A 14,458-nucleotide genomic window follows, 5' to 3' on the forward strand; every position below is an offset into this window, starting at 1 on the left:
TGGAGGAGCTGATGGATACAGACAAGCGATCTGGGTGTGGGGGCCACCCTGCTGGAGAGACTGCAGGCTGGGGGGGGGGGGGGGGGGGGGGAGTAAGGACAGCAATGGTGGGCGGAGGCCTGTGCTGTCTTTGCTCTCTGGGCCAGGTGTGGTGGGGCTTGTCTGCTCGGAGGGAGTGATTGGCGAGAGTGACCTGGGTTGCGGCTGCTGTGGAGGAGCAGGTGAGGGAGGGACTGGGGTCCCTGGTGAGGGGGAGGGAAGGGTGTTGGGGAGGCTGGGTCCTGCGCGATCGGCGGCTGGGGTAGGGAAAGCTGCAGGGGGTAGGCGGCAGGTCAGAAAGTACAGATTTTGCTCTGGGGCGGTGGCTGGGAGCATCTTGCCCCAGAGCATGCCGGGAGTTGTGGTCTTTGGGCTCCGAGTTTCCTGTCGGCCACTTTGGCTTCTGCGGTATGCTGGGAAATGTCGTTCCACGTTGCCGCTCGGCTTCCAAGCCGGGAGCAACACGGAGACAGGTAGGAAGGGCAGTTGTTTCCTCCGCACCAGTGGACCGGGGTGCTTCTTTTTGCCGCTTCCGTGTGGTTTTCTGTGCGGATCCCACTGCTTCTGTTAACGAGAAAACGTTTTGAGAAGCCGTGCCTGGTTCCACGCATGCGCAGAGTCAGCTGGTGAAAAAGCAGTACCTCTGTCAGGGGCCGGTGTGCATGTGCAGTAGTGGTGCGTCGCCCTATGCCGCCGCCTGCTGCTGGAAACGTAATACTGCAGGCGGAGCGGCTGGGGCAGGGAAAGCCCCGGGCGGGGGGTGGGGAGGGGCGTCGGGCTGCAGGTCAGGAAGCCGGGGGCTGGCTGCGGGGCATCCGCAGCGTCAGGTGACCTGAGGGTCTTGCCCCACAGCGTGCTGGGAGTCGTGGTCTTTGGGTTTTGAGCTTCCTGTCGGCCATGTTGGTTTCCGTGGCATGCTGGGAAACGTAGTTTTTCACATTGCTGTTCAGCTTCCTAGCTGGGAAGGGCACATTGCTCAGGGCAGTTATTTCCTCCCCGAGACGACGTGGGGTGCGTTTTTCTGCCGTTTTCATTTGTGGTTTTCCACGTGGTTCGCACTGCTTACGTTATTGAGAAAACGGTTTGGGAAGCTGTGTCTGCCGTTCTCAGGATGAGGGCGGTAGCGCCCTCTGCCACCACCTGCTGGCGGAAAAAATCAGTAACGCAGGTGGAGCCATGTAGGACTTCTCAGAGGTAAGAAGCCTTCAATGTATGGGGACCCCTAAACTTGTGTGCCAAGCCCGCAAGACAAATGTCCGTAGCACGAAGCTCAAGGACGACTTCTCAGAGGTAAGCAGCTTTCCCTTTGTTTCCCCATCCTCTCAGGTGCCCTCTTTACGATGCTTGTACACACTTCAGGCTCACAACACTCATTTTCTCCTCTACTTAGTATTCCTAGTCCCCGCCTAACCCCCACCCCCCACTTTCCAAGGACCTATGTGCTCTTCTCAGGTCCCTCCTGAGGTCCTACAGATCTTTTAAATCTGCTTAGTGTCTTTTCCAGGTTGTACTGTGCCACTGTTTTTTCCCCTGCTCCTTTTGAGAATGTCTGTACCCTTCTCAGATCTTGATTGGGTTGGCTTTTTTGGACCCATCTGCATAGCCTTTTGTTTTTTAGATAGTCTACTAAGGTATGTTACTTTGCCTGTGAGTTATTTTACTACATTGAATTGCTTTTTTGTGGTTTGTAATCTGTTACACTCCTAGATTATTTCTACCTATGTAAAGAAAGGTTTCAGCTAATTACAGTCAAAAAAAGTTTTAGTTACCTACTTGCTCATATTGTCATTTCAATAATCAGAAACAAAGCAAAAGCACAGGAATTGTTACTTCTAGTAACACTCCACACGTCATTGAGCTAAGCCAAATAAAAAATGCAGCTACTGGTCCTCCTGCTCTCTTTATCCCTTCCTGTGCTTTGCCCCTCCTCCTTCCCAGGTGATTGGGACACGGTGCTGGGTGGGGCCTAATGGTATATGAGCAGCAGGTGTCCTATATGAGAGCTCATATGAGAGCTCCACCTGAGCAGCTCTTATGTGGGAAGGGGAGAGGAGGGGGGGGAAGGGGAGGGGAGGGGGGGGGGGAAGGGGAGGGGAGGGGAGGGGGGGGGAAGGGGAGGGGAGGGGGGGGAAGGGGAGGGGGGGGAAGGGGAAGGGGAGGGGGGGGAAGGGGAAGGGGAGGGGGGGGAAGGGGAAGGGGAGGGGGGGGAAGGGGAAGGGGAGGGGGGGGAAGGGGAAGGGGAGGGGAGGGGGGGGAAGGGGAGGGGAGGGGAAGGGGAGGGGAAGGGGGGGGAAGGGGAGGGGAAGGGGAGGGGAAGGGGGGGGAAGGGGAGGGGAAGGGGAGGGGAGGGGGGGGGAAGGGGAGGGGAAGGGGAAGGGGAGGGGGGGGAAGGGGAAGGGGAGGGGAGGGGGGGGAAGGGGAGGGGAGGGGAAGGGGAGGGGAAGGGGGGGGAGGGGAGGGGAAGGGGAGGGGAAGGGGGGGGAAGGGGAGGGGAAGGGGAGGGGAGGGGGGGGAAGGGGAGGGGAAGGGGAGGGGAGGGGGGGGGAAGGGGAGGGGAAGGGGAGGGGGGGGAAGGGGAGGGGGGGGAAGGGGAGGGGGGGGGGAAGGGGAGGGGGGGGAAGGGGAGGGGGGGGGAAGGGGGGGGGGGGGAAGGGGGGGGGGGGGAAGGGGAGGGGGGGGGAAGAGGGGGGGGGGAAGGGGGGGGGGGGAAGGGGAGGGGGGGGGAAGAGGGGGGGGGGGAAGGGGGGGGGGGGAAGGGGGGGGGGGGGGGAAAGGGGAGCGCTTTGTTGTGGTGGAGCTCGGTCGCCCACCCCAGTAAAACCACCACAAGGGAAGATGTTCAGGTGTTTCCCTCTGAGGGTCTGAGGTGAGGCTGTTTGGGCCAGAGGAGCGGTGTGGCAAGTGGTTGCTTGCAAGCACAGTGGTCATTTTGTCCTTTTGTGTTGCCAGGTGGCATGGGTGATGCTGTCTACTCCTTTTGAGCTTGGATCTAATTTCCAGGTACAGAGGCAAGTGGACTGCTGTTTTGAAATGATAAAATGAACTATGGAGTCACTTCTGTTGTTGAGGGATGGGTGCTAATGGTGGCAGCTGAATGTTTATCTTCTGTGTTTTTCTTTGTTCAGGCGGAAATGCAGTGTGCGATACAGGATGTCATGACCCGAGCTGCCTCTGGAGTGACTCTGGTGGGCGATGAAGAGATGTAGCAGTTGCTTTTGGGGTGCGGTTGTCACTGCAGTTATTTTACGACATCAAATAGAGTAAAATTCCAGTTTGCCTTTTCGAGGTGCTGTAAGTGGCTAAAGAGAACAGATGGAAGCATCTGCTCTGTGGGGTAGGTAAGCTGCTGAGGTAAAGGAGGGGATGAGAGTAACTGACCTAAGGGTGCTGTGGCTATTGCTGCTGTGGTTGCTTTCTCTTCTGTTTCTCAGGTGCCACAGGCAAGGTGGACTGTGATAGTCTTCAGAATAGGAGCAAAGCAGGTCACTTGAATGCTGCCTGGTTCATGAGAAAGGGGTTGTAGAGGAGAGAAGCTTTCAATATTCAAAGATGAAGCAAAAGCATGGGCATTGCTGCTTCTAGAAACACCCCAGTTCTCTTGTCTGCACTCTGCATGGTGTTGAGCTAAAATCCAAATGAAAGGAAAAAAAAACACAGCTGCTGCTTGTCCTGCTCTGTCTACTTTGTTGTTTCTTGCCCCTCCCCTTTCCCAGGTGCTTGGGTTTGGGTGCTGGGCGGGGCCAAATGGTATATGGGCCCCAGGCAAGGCATGAGGGAGCTCCTTCTGCCTGGGCTGCTCTTAGGGGTAAGTGCTTTGTTTTTCCTTCTGTCAGTTGCAGGGTTCTTTAGGTGGGTCAGAGTCTCTGGATTTCTAGATTGCAAGTGCTTGGAATTCACTTGATAGAGGGCTATTTAGTAGAGGTTGCCAGCTTGCTCGTTTTTGGGACGGTGGTCTACGCTTCTGTTTTGGGGTTATTTTAATCTCGAGATGTATCAAACCTCTTGTGTAACTCTCCAGAGGACTAAAAAGAGCTTGTTTACACACTGCAAGAGGCTTGACCACAGGCGCAGTATTACCAAGAGACTGAGCAGGGTCATACCAGAGGTACCTTTTTCATCTGTAAAGGGTAAGTCTGTGATTACCCCTGCTGGGGCTGTTGTGTGTGCATGGCTTTTTGGCATTTGTGGAGCTCAGTTGTTTTTGTGTGTATGTTCTTACTTTTTTTTTGAAGGACAAATTGTGTGCTGAGTGTGGTTGGCAAGAGGAGGTGGGGAGTTGTCTGGCAGGGGAGCTGTTCAGGACTGGTAGGTTTGGTTTCTAGGAGCGTGCGGCATCCTTCCTGAAGTGGGATGCGACTGATTGTTGGGCAGGAATGTTCCAGTTGTGGTGTGTCTTAAACAATGTAGCTTGTGTAGTGTGTGTTGTGCGGCCCAGGCAGAGTTTGCTGTGGCGCCGTGAGTGAAGAATCTCAGTTAGAGCTGGTGAGCAGCTGAAGTAAAGGAGCTGGGAAGAGAGAGGTATTGCCGCAGGTACGCTGTGGCTGTGAGGTGCCTCAGTATGGGTGACGCGTTCGGTGACAAACTGGAGCTGATTGATATGGTGATGCACGAAGGGTTAAGAAGAAGGTTACTCAGGGGCATAGAGTGGTAACCAGGCTAGAATAAGAGACAGTGGGAACCAGTAAGAAGGAGTTGTTAGGCTCGGATGGGCCTATAGCGGGCTATGCGTGATCAAAAGGAATGCACCAATCAGAAGCCTGTAACTATGTTTGCCAGCCATGTGCAGCGCGTGTAGGGGCCCAGAAGAACTATGTAAGATCTGGCATCGGGACAATAAAGGGTCTCCATTTCTCAACTATCTTGGAGTCCGTGTCGTCATTCCCTTCAAATGGTAACCCCGTCGTGATAAGGGGTAGAGAGATGCTGTATGGGCATCCGGAGGGAACCCAGCTGAATGAATCAAGCTTGCAGCTGGACTGCAGCTTCAACCCTGGGACATGGCCTGAAGGACAGGTGAGCGGCTGGGCATTCACAATGGGAGCCAATATCTCAGCAGAAGAGGCAATAGTAAAATTATTAACGCAATTATTAATAAAAAGGGGTGTAAAATATGACCCGTTTAAGATAAAGCTACTATCGAAGTTTTTGCAAAAGCAAGGGGTCCCCTCGATGGTCTCAGCTGTGTTTCTTGTAAAGACTTGGGAACAAGGGGGGAGAAAGTGTGGGAGGCATCATCAAGTGGGGGATACAAACGCTGCTGGGCTGCGGGCCCTCACCTTGCTCCTCCCTGCTGCCAGAGGGCAGCACCACGGCGGCAGGCAGGGTCCAGCACCAGTGGCAGTCCCCGGAGCAAGGCAGGAGCTCACCGGAGAGGAAGAGCCATCGCTCGCCGGGCTGCAGAGCTGGCAAGTTAAGACCACCTTCATCAAGCCCTTCCAGTATTATTCGCCGGACTTCCTCGTTGGACACACTTGCTGCTCCCTATCTTGCTGGACAGTGGCCTCGTGATAATCGTGGCCAAGCTGTTCCATGTATGTGAGACAAAGCCACTCAGGCTGAAAGTGCCTGGGCTGAATAATATTTAGAAAAGAAGAGAAGCTCACACAAACGTTCAGCATCGTGGGGCAATCAAATGGTTTTGCAAGATGTCTTTTGTATGAAAAGGTGTATTTTATAACAAAGACTTTTGTGGTGTGTAGCAGATAGTGTTTAAAAGACACTTTTCTGGTGACAATTCTCTCCCCCCTTTCCCCACACACACTTTTTTTAGTAGGGAAGTTTCTTTTTACTTGGCTGTTTTACAGCTACTGGGACCAAAGGATTGCTGAAGTATTTCAGCAGTCTCAAATTATGTGACCTTGCTGAACAGCCTCAGCCCTAAACAAAATAAGACAAGTTAACGTGTTTGAAAATTTTAAAATTGAAGAGTATCTAAAAAGCAGTGTTAGTCTGTGGTGTACTTTTTTTGTTGATATCATAAATTTGTGTTTCAGGTAAGTCCCACGTAAATAACTGTCTTATAGCAATAAACTTAACTGAGCAAGTAAGCGTAAATCACAGTGGCCTCTACAAGTCCTGCATTCAGGGTGCATTGAGCCCCTCTTTAAAACATTATGCAAAAGTTCAGCAAATGAAAAATGTACCAGGAGGTATTAAAATATTAGGTCTGTTAAACTAGTAAATGAGCAGAATTTGATTTGCTATCTTCCCATTAAAATAGAGAGATGTGTGCAGATGGGACTAGAGAGCTCTGTTTTCAAGTAACAGCTCTGATTTACACTGAAGAAATTGTTGAGGGGGAGAAGGTTTTAAAGGTAGTGGGTTTGTGCATCAGATTTGCGTGATATGACCAGTTGATGGTTCTTCTCTAGTTTTTGCGGATATTAATTTGTTCTGAAACAGTTGCAGAGAAAGTCAAAGTCTAAGATACACTGCTTTAGATAGGTTGTTTAAAACTGGTATGACTGGATTCACAGAAGATGGGCTCATTCAGGTGAAGGAAGTCTGTGATTCTGTTGATTGCTGTGGCAGCTCTACTTTAATGTGAATTCACACTACAGACTCAGAATTAAGTAAATACAACAGCTCTTGTTTTAAGGCCAGCTTTTACATGTATGCACCCAAAAATTAGCCTTAAATTTCACATGTGCTGTCTTGTGCCATAGCAGAGCTGCAAGGTAAAGTATTTAAATCAATTTCAAAATCTCTTTGAGAGTGTGTAGAACTTTTTAAAAAAAAAAACCTCTTATGTATAGAGTTGGAATATTTGGCTTTCTGGGGGGTTAATCTGTGCGTTGTTCAAGCACAGTCTTAATGAAAGAGTTCAAGTTCTTTTAGCACACTTTAAAACCTAACTATGCATAGAGCTAGTCAGTTCCTTGATTAACTGCTTTGGAGCTTAAAAAAGAAACCCTTAATGTGGTTCAGCTGTCCTTTCCTTGCTTGATGCTGTAGTCCTGTAGCAACAAATTTAAGTACTTGAGAAAGGAAAAGATAATGATTATTTTGTTTATCGCGTTTGTTGCAATTATAATAGTTACACCATGCCTGCTGCAACGATTGCAAAAAATGATTAATTGTTTGTGGCACACAATTTGGCTTGTAGAAACAAAGAAAGGGGGAATTATGGGTGACGTGTTCGGTGACAAACTGGAGCTGATTGATATGGTGATGCACTAAGGGTTAAGAAGAAGGTTACTCAGGGGCATAGAGTGGTAACCAGGCTAGAATAAGAGACAGTGGGAACCAGTAAGGAGGAGTTGTTAGGCTCGGATGGGCCTATAGCGGGCTATGCGTGATCAAAAGGAATGCACCAATCAGAAGCCTGTAACTATGTTTGCCAGCCATGTGCAGTGCGTGTAGGGGCCCAGAAGAACTATGTAAGATCTGGCATCGGGGCAATTAAAGGTCTCCATTTCTCAACTATCTTGGAGTCCGTGTCGTCATTCCCTTCACCTCAGGGTGTGCTTTTCTCTTGTCTTTGCAGGTGCCTAGTGCAGTCCTGGACAGGGAAATCCCCATGTCACGGAGCAGTGAAGGAAGGTGAGAGTGTTGTGAGCGAGGTCATCCCTTATCGGAAGCGAAGGGAAAGACGTTCAGGTGTTTCCCTCTGAGGGTCTGAGGTGAGGTTGTTTGGGCCAGAGGAGCGGTGTGGCAGGTGGTTGCTTGCAAGCACAGTGGTCATTTTGTCCTTTTGTGTTGCCAGGTGGCATGGGTGATGCTGTCTACTCCTTTTGAGCTTGGATCTAATTTCCAGGTACAGAGGCAAGTGAACTGCTGTTTTAAAATGATAAAATGATAAAATGAACTATGGAGTCACTTCTGTTGTTGAGGGATGGGTGCTAATGGTGGCAGCTGAATGTTTATCTTCTGTGTTTTTCTTTGTTCAGGCGGAAATGCAGTGTGCGATACAGGATGTCATGACCCGAGCTGCCTCTGGAGTGACTCTGGTGGGCGATGAAGAGATGTAGCAGTTGCTTTTGGGGTGCGGTTGTCACTGCAGTTATTTTACGACATCAAATAGAGTAAAATTCCAGTTTGCCTTTTCGAGGTGCTGTAAGTGGCTAAAGAGAACAGATGGAAGCATCTGCTCTGTGGGGTAGGTAAGCTGCTGAGGTAAAGGAGGGGATGAGAGTAACTGACCTAAGGGTGCTGTGGCTTTTGCTGCTGTGGTTGCTTTCTCTTCTGTTTCTCAGATGCCACAGGCAAGGTGGACTGTGATAGTCTTCAGAACAGGAGCAAAGCAGGTCACTTGAATGCTGCCTGGTTCGTGAGAACGGGGTTGTAGAGGAGAGAAGCTTTCAATATTCAAAGCTGAATCAAAAGCATGGGCATTGCTGCTTCTAGAAACACCCCAGTTCTCTTGTCTGCACTCTGCATGGTGTTGAGCTAAAATCCAGATGAAAAAAACTCGATAAAGATATTAAAGAGGACTGGCCCCAGCACTGAGCCCTGGGGGACTCCACTAGTAACCGGCCTCCAACTGGATTTGGCTCCATTCACCACTACTCTTTGGGCCCGGCTATCCAGCCACTTTTTAACCCAACAAAGCGTACGCCAGTCCAAGCCACGAGCGGCCAGTTTCTTGAGGAGAATGCTGTGAGAAACGGTGTCAAAAGCCTTACTGAAGTCAAGGTAGATCACATCTACAGCCTTCCTCTCATCCACCAAGCGCGTCACTTGGTCATAGAAGGAGATCAGGTTCAGATTTTTCTTCCTATGCCAAAAGAAAGGTTTAAGCCAATGCCAGATGAAAAAGATCAGTTACTTGCTTGGTCATATTGTCCTCTCAATTTTCAAAGCTGAAGCAAAAGCCTGGGGATTGTTGCTTCTAGAAACACCCCAGTTCTCTTGTCTGCACTCTGCATGGTGTTGAGCTGAAAATGAGATGAAAAATAAAAAAAGAAAACCACAGCTGCTGCTTGTCCTGCTCTGTCTACTTTTTTGTTTCTTGCCCCTCCCCTTTCCCAGGTGATTGGGTTTGGGTGCTGGGCGGGGCCAAATGGTATATGAGCCCCAGGCAAGGCATGAGGGAGCTCCTTCTGTCTGGGCTGCTCTTAGGGGTAAGTGCTTTGTTTTCCCTTCTGTCAGTTGCAGGGTTCTTTGGGTGGGTTGGAGTCTATGGACTGATGCGTACCGGTCTCTACTTGGAAATGCACATCTCTTTGAATCACAGAATCGTCTAGGTTGGAAGAGACCTCCAAGATCATCTAGTCCAACCTCTGTCCTAACACTAACAAGACCTCCACTAAACCATATCACTAAGGGCTACATCTAAATGTCTTTTAAAGATCTCCAGGGATGGCGACTCAACCACCTCCCTGGGCAGTCCATTCCAATGCCTAACAACCCTTTCAGTAAAGAAGTTCTTCCTAACATCCAACGTAAACCTCCCCTGGCACAACTTTAGCCCATTCCCCCTTGTCCTGTCACCAGGCACGTGGGAGAATAGACCAACCCCCACCTCTCTACAGCCTCCTTTAAGGTACCTATAGAGAACAATAAGGTTACCCCTGAGCCTCCTCTTCTCCAGGCTAAACAACCCCAGCTCCCTCAGCCGCTCCTCGTAAGACTTGTTCTCCAGACCCCTCACCAGCTTTGTTGCCCTTCTCTGGACTCTCTCAAGCACCTCCGTGTCCTTCTTGTAGTGAGGGGCCCAAAACTGAACACAGTACTTGAGGTGCGGCCTCACCAGAGCCGAGTACAGGGGGACAATCACCTCCCTAGACCTGCTGGCCGCACTGCTTCTTATACAGGCCAGGATGCTGTTGGCCGCCTTGGCCACCTGAGCACACTGCTGGCTCATATTCAGCTGACTATCAACCAGTACTCCCAGGTCCTTCTCGGCCAGGCAGCTTTCCAACCACTCGTCTCCCAGCCTGTAGCGCTGCTTGGGGTTGTTACTCCCCAGATGCAGGACCTGGCACTTGGCCTTGTTGAACTTCATACAGTTGACCTCAGCCCATCGGTCCAGCCTATCCAGATCCTCCTGCAGAGCCTTCCTTCCCTCGAGCAGATCGACACACGCACCTAGCTTGGTGTCATCTGCAAACTTACTGAGGGTGCACTCGATCCCCTCATCCAGGTCATCGATAAAGACATTAAAGAGGACTGGCCCCAGCACTGAGCCCTGGGGGACTCCACTAGTAACCGGCCTCCAACTGGATTTGGCTCCATTCACCACTACTCGTTGGGCCCGGCCATCCAGCCACTTTTTAACCCAGCAAAGCGTACGCCAGTCCAAGCCCCGAGCAGCCAGTTTCTTGAGGAGAATGTTGTGGGAAACGGTGTCAAAAGCCTTACTGAAGTCAAGGTAGACCACATCTACAGCCTTCCCCTCATCCACCAAGTGTGTCACTTGGTCATAGAAGGAGATCAGGTTCGTCAAGCAGGACTTACCTTTCATAAACCCATGCTGACAGGGTCTGATCACCTTGTTGCCCTGCAAGTGTCGTGTGATGGCATTCAAGATAATCTGCTCCATGAGCTTCCCTGGCACTTGAGGTCAAGCTAACAGGCCTATAGTTCCTCAGGTCTACCCTCTGGCCATTCTTGTAGATGGGCGTCACATTTGCTAGCTGCCAGTTGACTGGGACCTCCCCTGATAGCCAGGACAGCCGATAAAAAAATGGAAAGCGGCTTGGCCAGCTCCTCTGCCAGTTTGCTCAATACCCTCGTGTGGATACCATCCGGCCCCATCGACTTGCGCAAATCCAAGTGTTGTAGCAGGTCGCATTCATGGCCTTTTGGCCTTTGTGGACCTGAGGGTGTTTTTTTTCTGGTCTCTGGTCTCTGTGCTTGAGACCTCTGCAAGGAGCTGTACTGTTTGCGTGTCCGTCAGGGGCGTGGCCTTCTCTCTTTGTTTCTTGTAGGCCTTGTCATGTGCATGGACTAAGCTGAAACTTGAAAGAGGCACGAGGGTGAGTGGATGGCAGTGTGGGCCCTGAGTTGGTGGGTGCATTGTGTTAGTCTGTTTGGCCTGTCGCGCAGGCTTTGCAAGCACTTGTGACAGCATTGTGCATCTCCTGCCATGTTCCCGAGGGGCGTCAGCGGGTCCAGTTCCTGAAATGCTGACCCATCAGCATAGCCTTTTGGTTTTCAGATAGCCTACTCAAGTGTGTGATTTTTCCTGTGAGTGATGTTATTTCATGGAATTGGTTTTTCTTTTTTGGCGTGTCATCTGTGGTGCTCCTAGATTTTCCTTCCTATATGTAAAGGAAAGGTTTAATGCCAGCTGAAGATGATCAGCTACTTGCTTGGTCATATTGTCCTCTCAATGTTCAAAGCTGAAGCAAAAGCCTGGGGATTGTTCCTTCTAGAAACACCCCGGTTCTCTTGTGTGCACTCTGTATGGTGTTGAGCTGAAAACCAGATGACAAGAAAAAAAGAAAAACACTGCTGCTGCTTATCCTGCTCTGTCTACTTTGTTGTTTCTTGCCCCTCCCCTTTCCCAGGTGATTGGGTTTGGGTGCTGGGCGGGGCCAAATGGTATATAGCCCCAGGCAAGGCCTGAGGGGGAGCTCCTTCTGCCTGGGCTGCTCTTAGGGGTAAGTGCTTTGTTTTTCCTTCTGTCAGTTGCAGGGTTCTTTGGGTGGGTTGGAGTCTATGGACTGATGCGTACCGGTCTCTACATGGAAATGCACATCTCTTTGAGGTAAGGGCTAGAAGGATCTGTTAGAGGAAAGCAATCTATATAGTAGGAGTAGGTGCCCTTATTGCATGCAGCTCTTCTTCAGGTGAGTAATTGTTAGAGCGTGTTTACGGATAGGGTGGTGATGTTAGCTTGTGTGTTCTAGGTCCCTTAGGATTTTGACAGATTGATTGGGGCTTCCTGTGAGTCTTGGCCTGTATGTCAAATATTATCCAAGTTAGAGCTGTGGTGGTAAATTGATGGAGCAGGGTTTAGGAGGACTGGGTCATGGAAGCTCCCTGTGCAAGCATGTATCTGAAAAGAGCAGCAGGAGGCAGGTAAGGTGTAGTCTTTTCCAGGGTTAGGGGCAGTTTGTTCTATTTCTGGAGCTTTTGCCTGTGGTTTGGCTGGCTGTGGAGTCTTTAGACCTTGCAGCCTTCCAGATGTTAAGTGCTTGGAATTCACGTCCTAGAGGTATGTTTGAGGAGGGGTTGCTGGCTAACTTGTGTTTGGGAAATGGTGGGGTACGGTTCCTTATTTGGGGGTTCTATTTTAATCTCTAGATATATCAAGGCATTTGCGTAACTGTCCAGAGGATTCCCAAAGAGCCTCAGTATGCATGGCAAGGGCCTTGACTGCATAAGGGCAGTATGAGGAAGAGACTGAGCAGGGTCAGCTTCCTCATGTGTAGAGGATAAGTCTGTGATTACCCTTGCAGGGGCTGCTGTGCATTCCTGGCCTTTTGGCCTTTGTGGACCTGAGGGTGGTTTTTTTCTGGCTCTGGTCTCTGTGCTTGTGACCTCTGCAAGGAGCTGTACTGTTTGCGTGTCCATCATGGGCGTGGCCTTCTCTCTGGTTCTTGTAGGCCTTGTCATGTGCATGGACTAAGCTGAAACTTGAAAGAGGCACGAGGGTGAGTGGATGGCAGTGTGGGCCCTGAGTTGGTGGGTGCATTGTGTTAGTCTGTTTGGCCTGTCGCGCAGGCTTTGCAAGCACTTGTGACAGCTTTGTGCATCTCCTGCCATGTTCCTGGGGGGCGTCAGCGGGTCCAGTTCCTGAAATGCTGACCCATCAGCATAGCCTTTTGGTTTTCAGATCCCCTGCTCAAGTGTGTGATTTTTCCTGTGAGTGATGTTATTTCATGGAATTGGTTTTTCTTTTTTGGCGTGTAATCTGTGGTGCTCCTAGATTTTTCTTCCTATGCAGAAAGCAAGCTTTAATGCTGTCCTGGTTCCAGTTAGGACAGAGTTAATTTTCCCTCATAGTAGCTGGTAGGGTGCTATGTTTTGGATTAGGATGAGAGGAGTGCTGATAATATGCTGATGTTTTAATTGTTGCAGAGCAGTGTTTACACCAGGCCAAGGACTTTTCGGCTTCTCGCTCTGTCCTGCCAGCGAGCAGGCTGGGGGTGCAGCAGGAGCTGGGAGGGGGCAGACCCAGGACAGATGACCCAAACTGGCCAAAGGGGTATTCCATACCATCTGACGTCATGCTAAACAATATATAGGGGTGGCTGGCCGGGGTGGGGGGGCCGGCTGCTCGGGAATGGGCTGGGCATCGGTCAGCGGGTGGTGAGCAATTGCATTGTGCATCACTTGTTTTCTTACACATTATTATTGTTAATACTATTATCATTATCACTATTATTATTATTATTGTTATTATGTTCCTGTCTTAATAAACTGTCTTTATCTCAACTCACCGGCTTCACTTTCCCGTTTCTCTCCCCCATCCCAGAGAGGGAGGGGGGAGGGTGAGCGAACGGCTGTGTGGTGTTTAGCTGCCAGCCGGGTTAAACCACAACAGTCCATTTGGCGCCCAACGTGGGGCACGAAGGGTTGAGATATCGACAAATCTGACCAGAGTGTGTTAAACTAAAATTGGTATAAGTATTGGACCTGCTTAATAGTTGCTAGTCACGATGTTGATTGCCTTAATCTCCAGTCTGCTGTACCTGTATTCCAAATTGAGTTTTATGGTGCGTTACTTTCTGTATGTGCTCCCTGTTGCACTGTTTATCCTTTCCGGGCCCTGGTTTAAGATTGTTATGGTACTGTGCGGTGTAACAATGGCTTATGAAATGATGAAATATCTGGTCACGACTTTAACCTGGTATTTGTACTCAGCACTGACGTCGACTCTATACTTTGGAAACCATATCTCGGAAACTATTAGCAATTACACCTATTGCCTGTTTTCGTTAGGGAGCCAATCTGTGAAGGGGACGGGGAAGACATGTTTCCCTACCTGTTCACTCTCCCTTTCTCCTTCACCACCACCCTCTTATCCCCCGAGCTAGTTACGGTGGTTCTCCGAGATGTTGAATATCCTTGGGATACTCAGACCAGCCTGCTCTTGTTGTTATGTCTCCTGAATGCGCTTCAGGTTTTGTTGAGGGTTAAACAACTACTTAGGAATCTCATCCGGAGATCTGTCTTGAGGCGGGATAGTTGTGAGTGGCAGGGAGTGTGGGAGGATATGGGCAGGTTTCTTGAGCAGTGGTCACCTCCAGTGTTTTGGACATTCACCCCTGAACAACTGCAAAATCCTAAAAAGCTGGCAGAATGCTTGAAAAAAAGGTGTCATGACTCTGGCAGTTCCAAAGTGACACAAATCACTGTAGCGTGCTGGGGTCTGGCTTGTGCCTATTGAGCTGCAATTGATGCTACTAGCAACCTAGCTCCAGCTGCGGCAGCCGCTCCAGCCGCGGCAGCCGCTCCCACTCCTGTGTCTGGGTCAGAGAAACGAGCTGTAGCAGTGCAAGTTGACCCCGCAGAGGGCATTCCAACC

General features: G+C 50.3%; 1 long non-coding RNA gene across 1 annotated transcript; it reads left to right on the forward strand.

The window, feature by feature from the left end:
* The first annotated feature begins 86 nt into the window (after positions 1-86).
* LOC308191987 lies at positions 87-11,224 on the forward strand. Its single transcript, XR_013948454.1, has 6 exons — positions 87-1,329; positions 2,989-3,039; positions 3,165-5,052; positions 7,526-7,661; positions 7,745-7,795; positions 11,141-11,224. It is a non-coding gene; the product is annotated as an uncharacterized lncRNA (long non-coding RNA).
* Positions 11,225-14,458: the final 3,234 nt, after the last annotated feature.

This window comes from Anser brachyrhynchus, assembly GCF_964034855.1.
Source record: "Anser brachyrhynchus genome assembly, chromosome: 3".
In the NCBI taxonomy this organism is placed as follows: Eukaryota; Metazoa; Chordata; class Aves; order Anseriformes; family Anatidae; genus Anser; species Anser brachyrhynchus.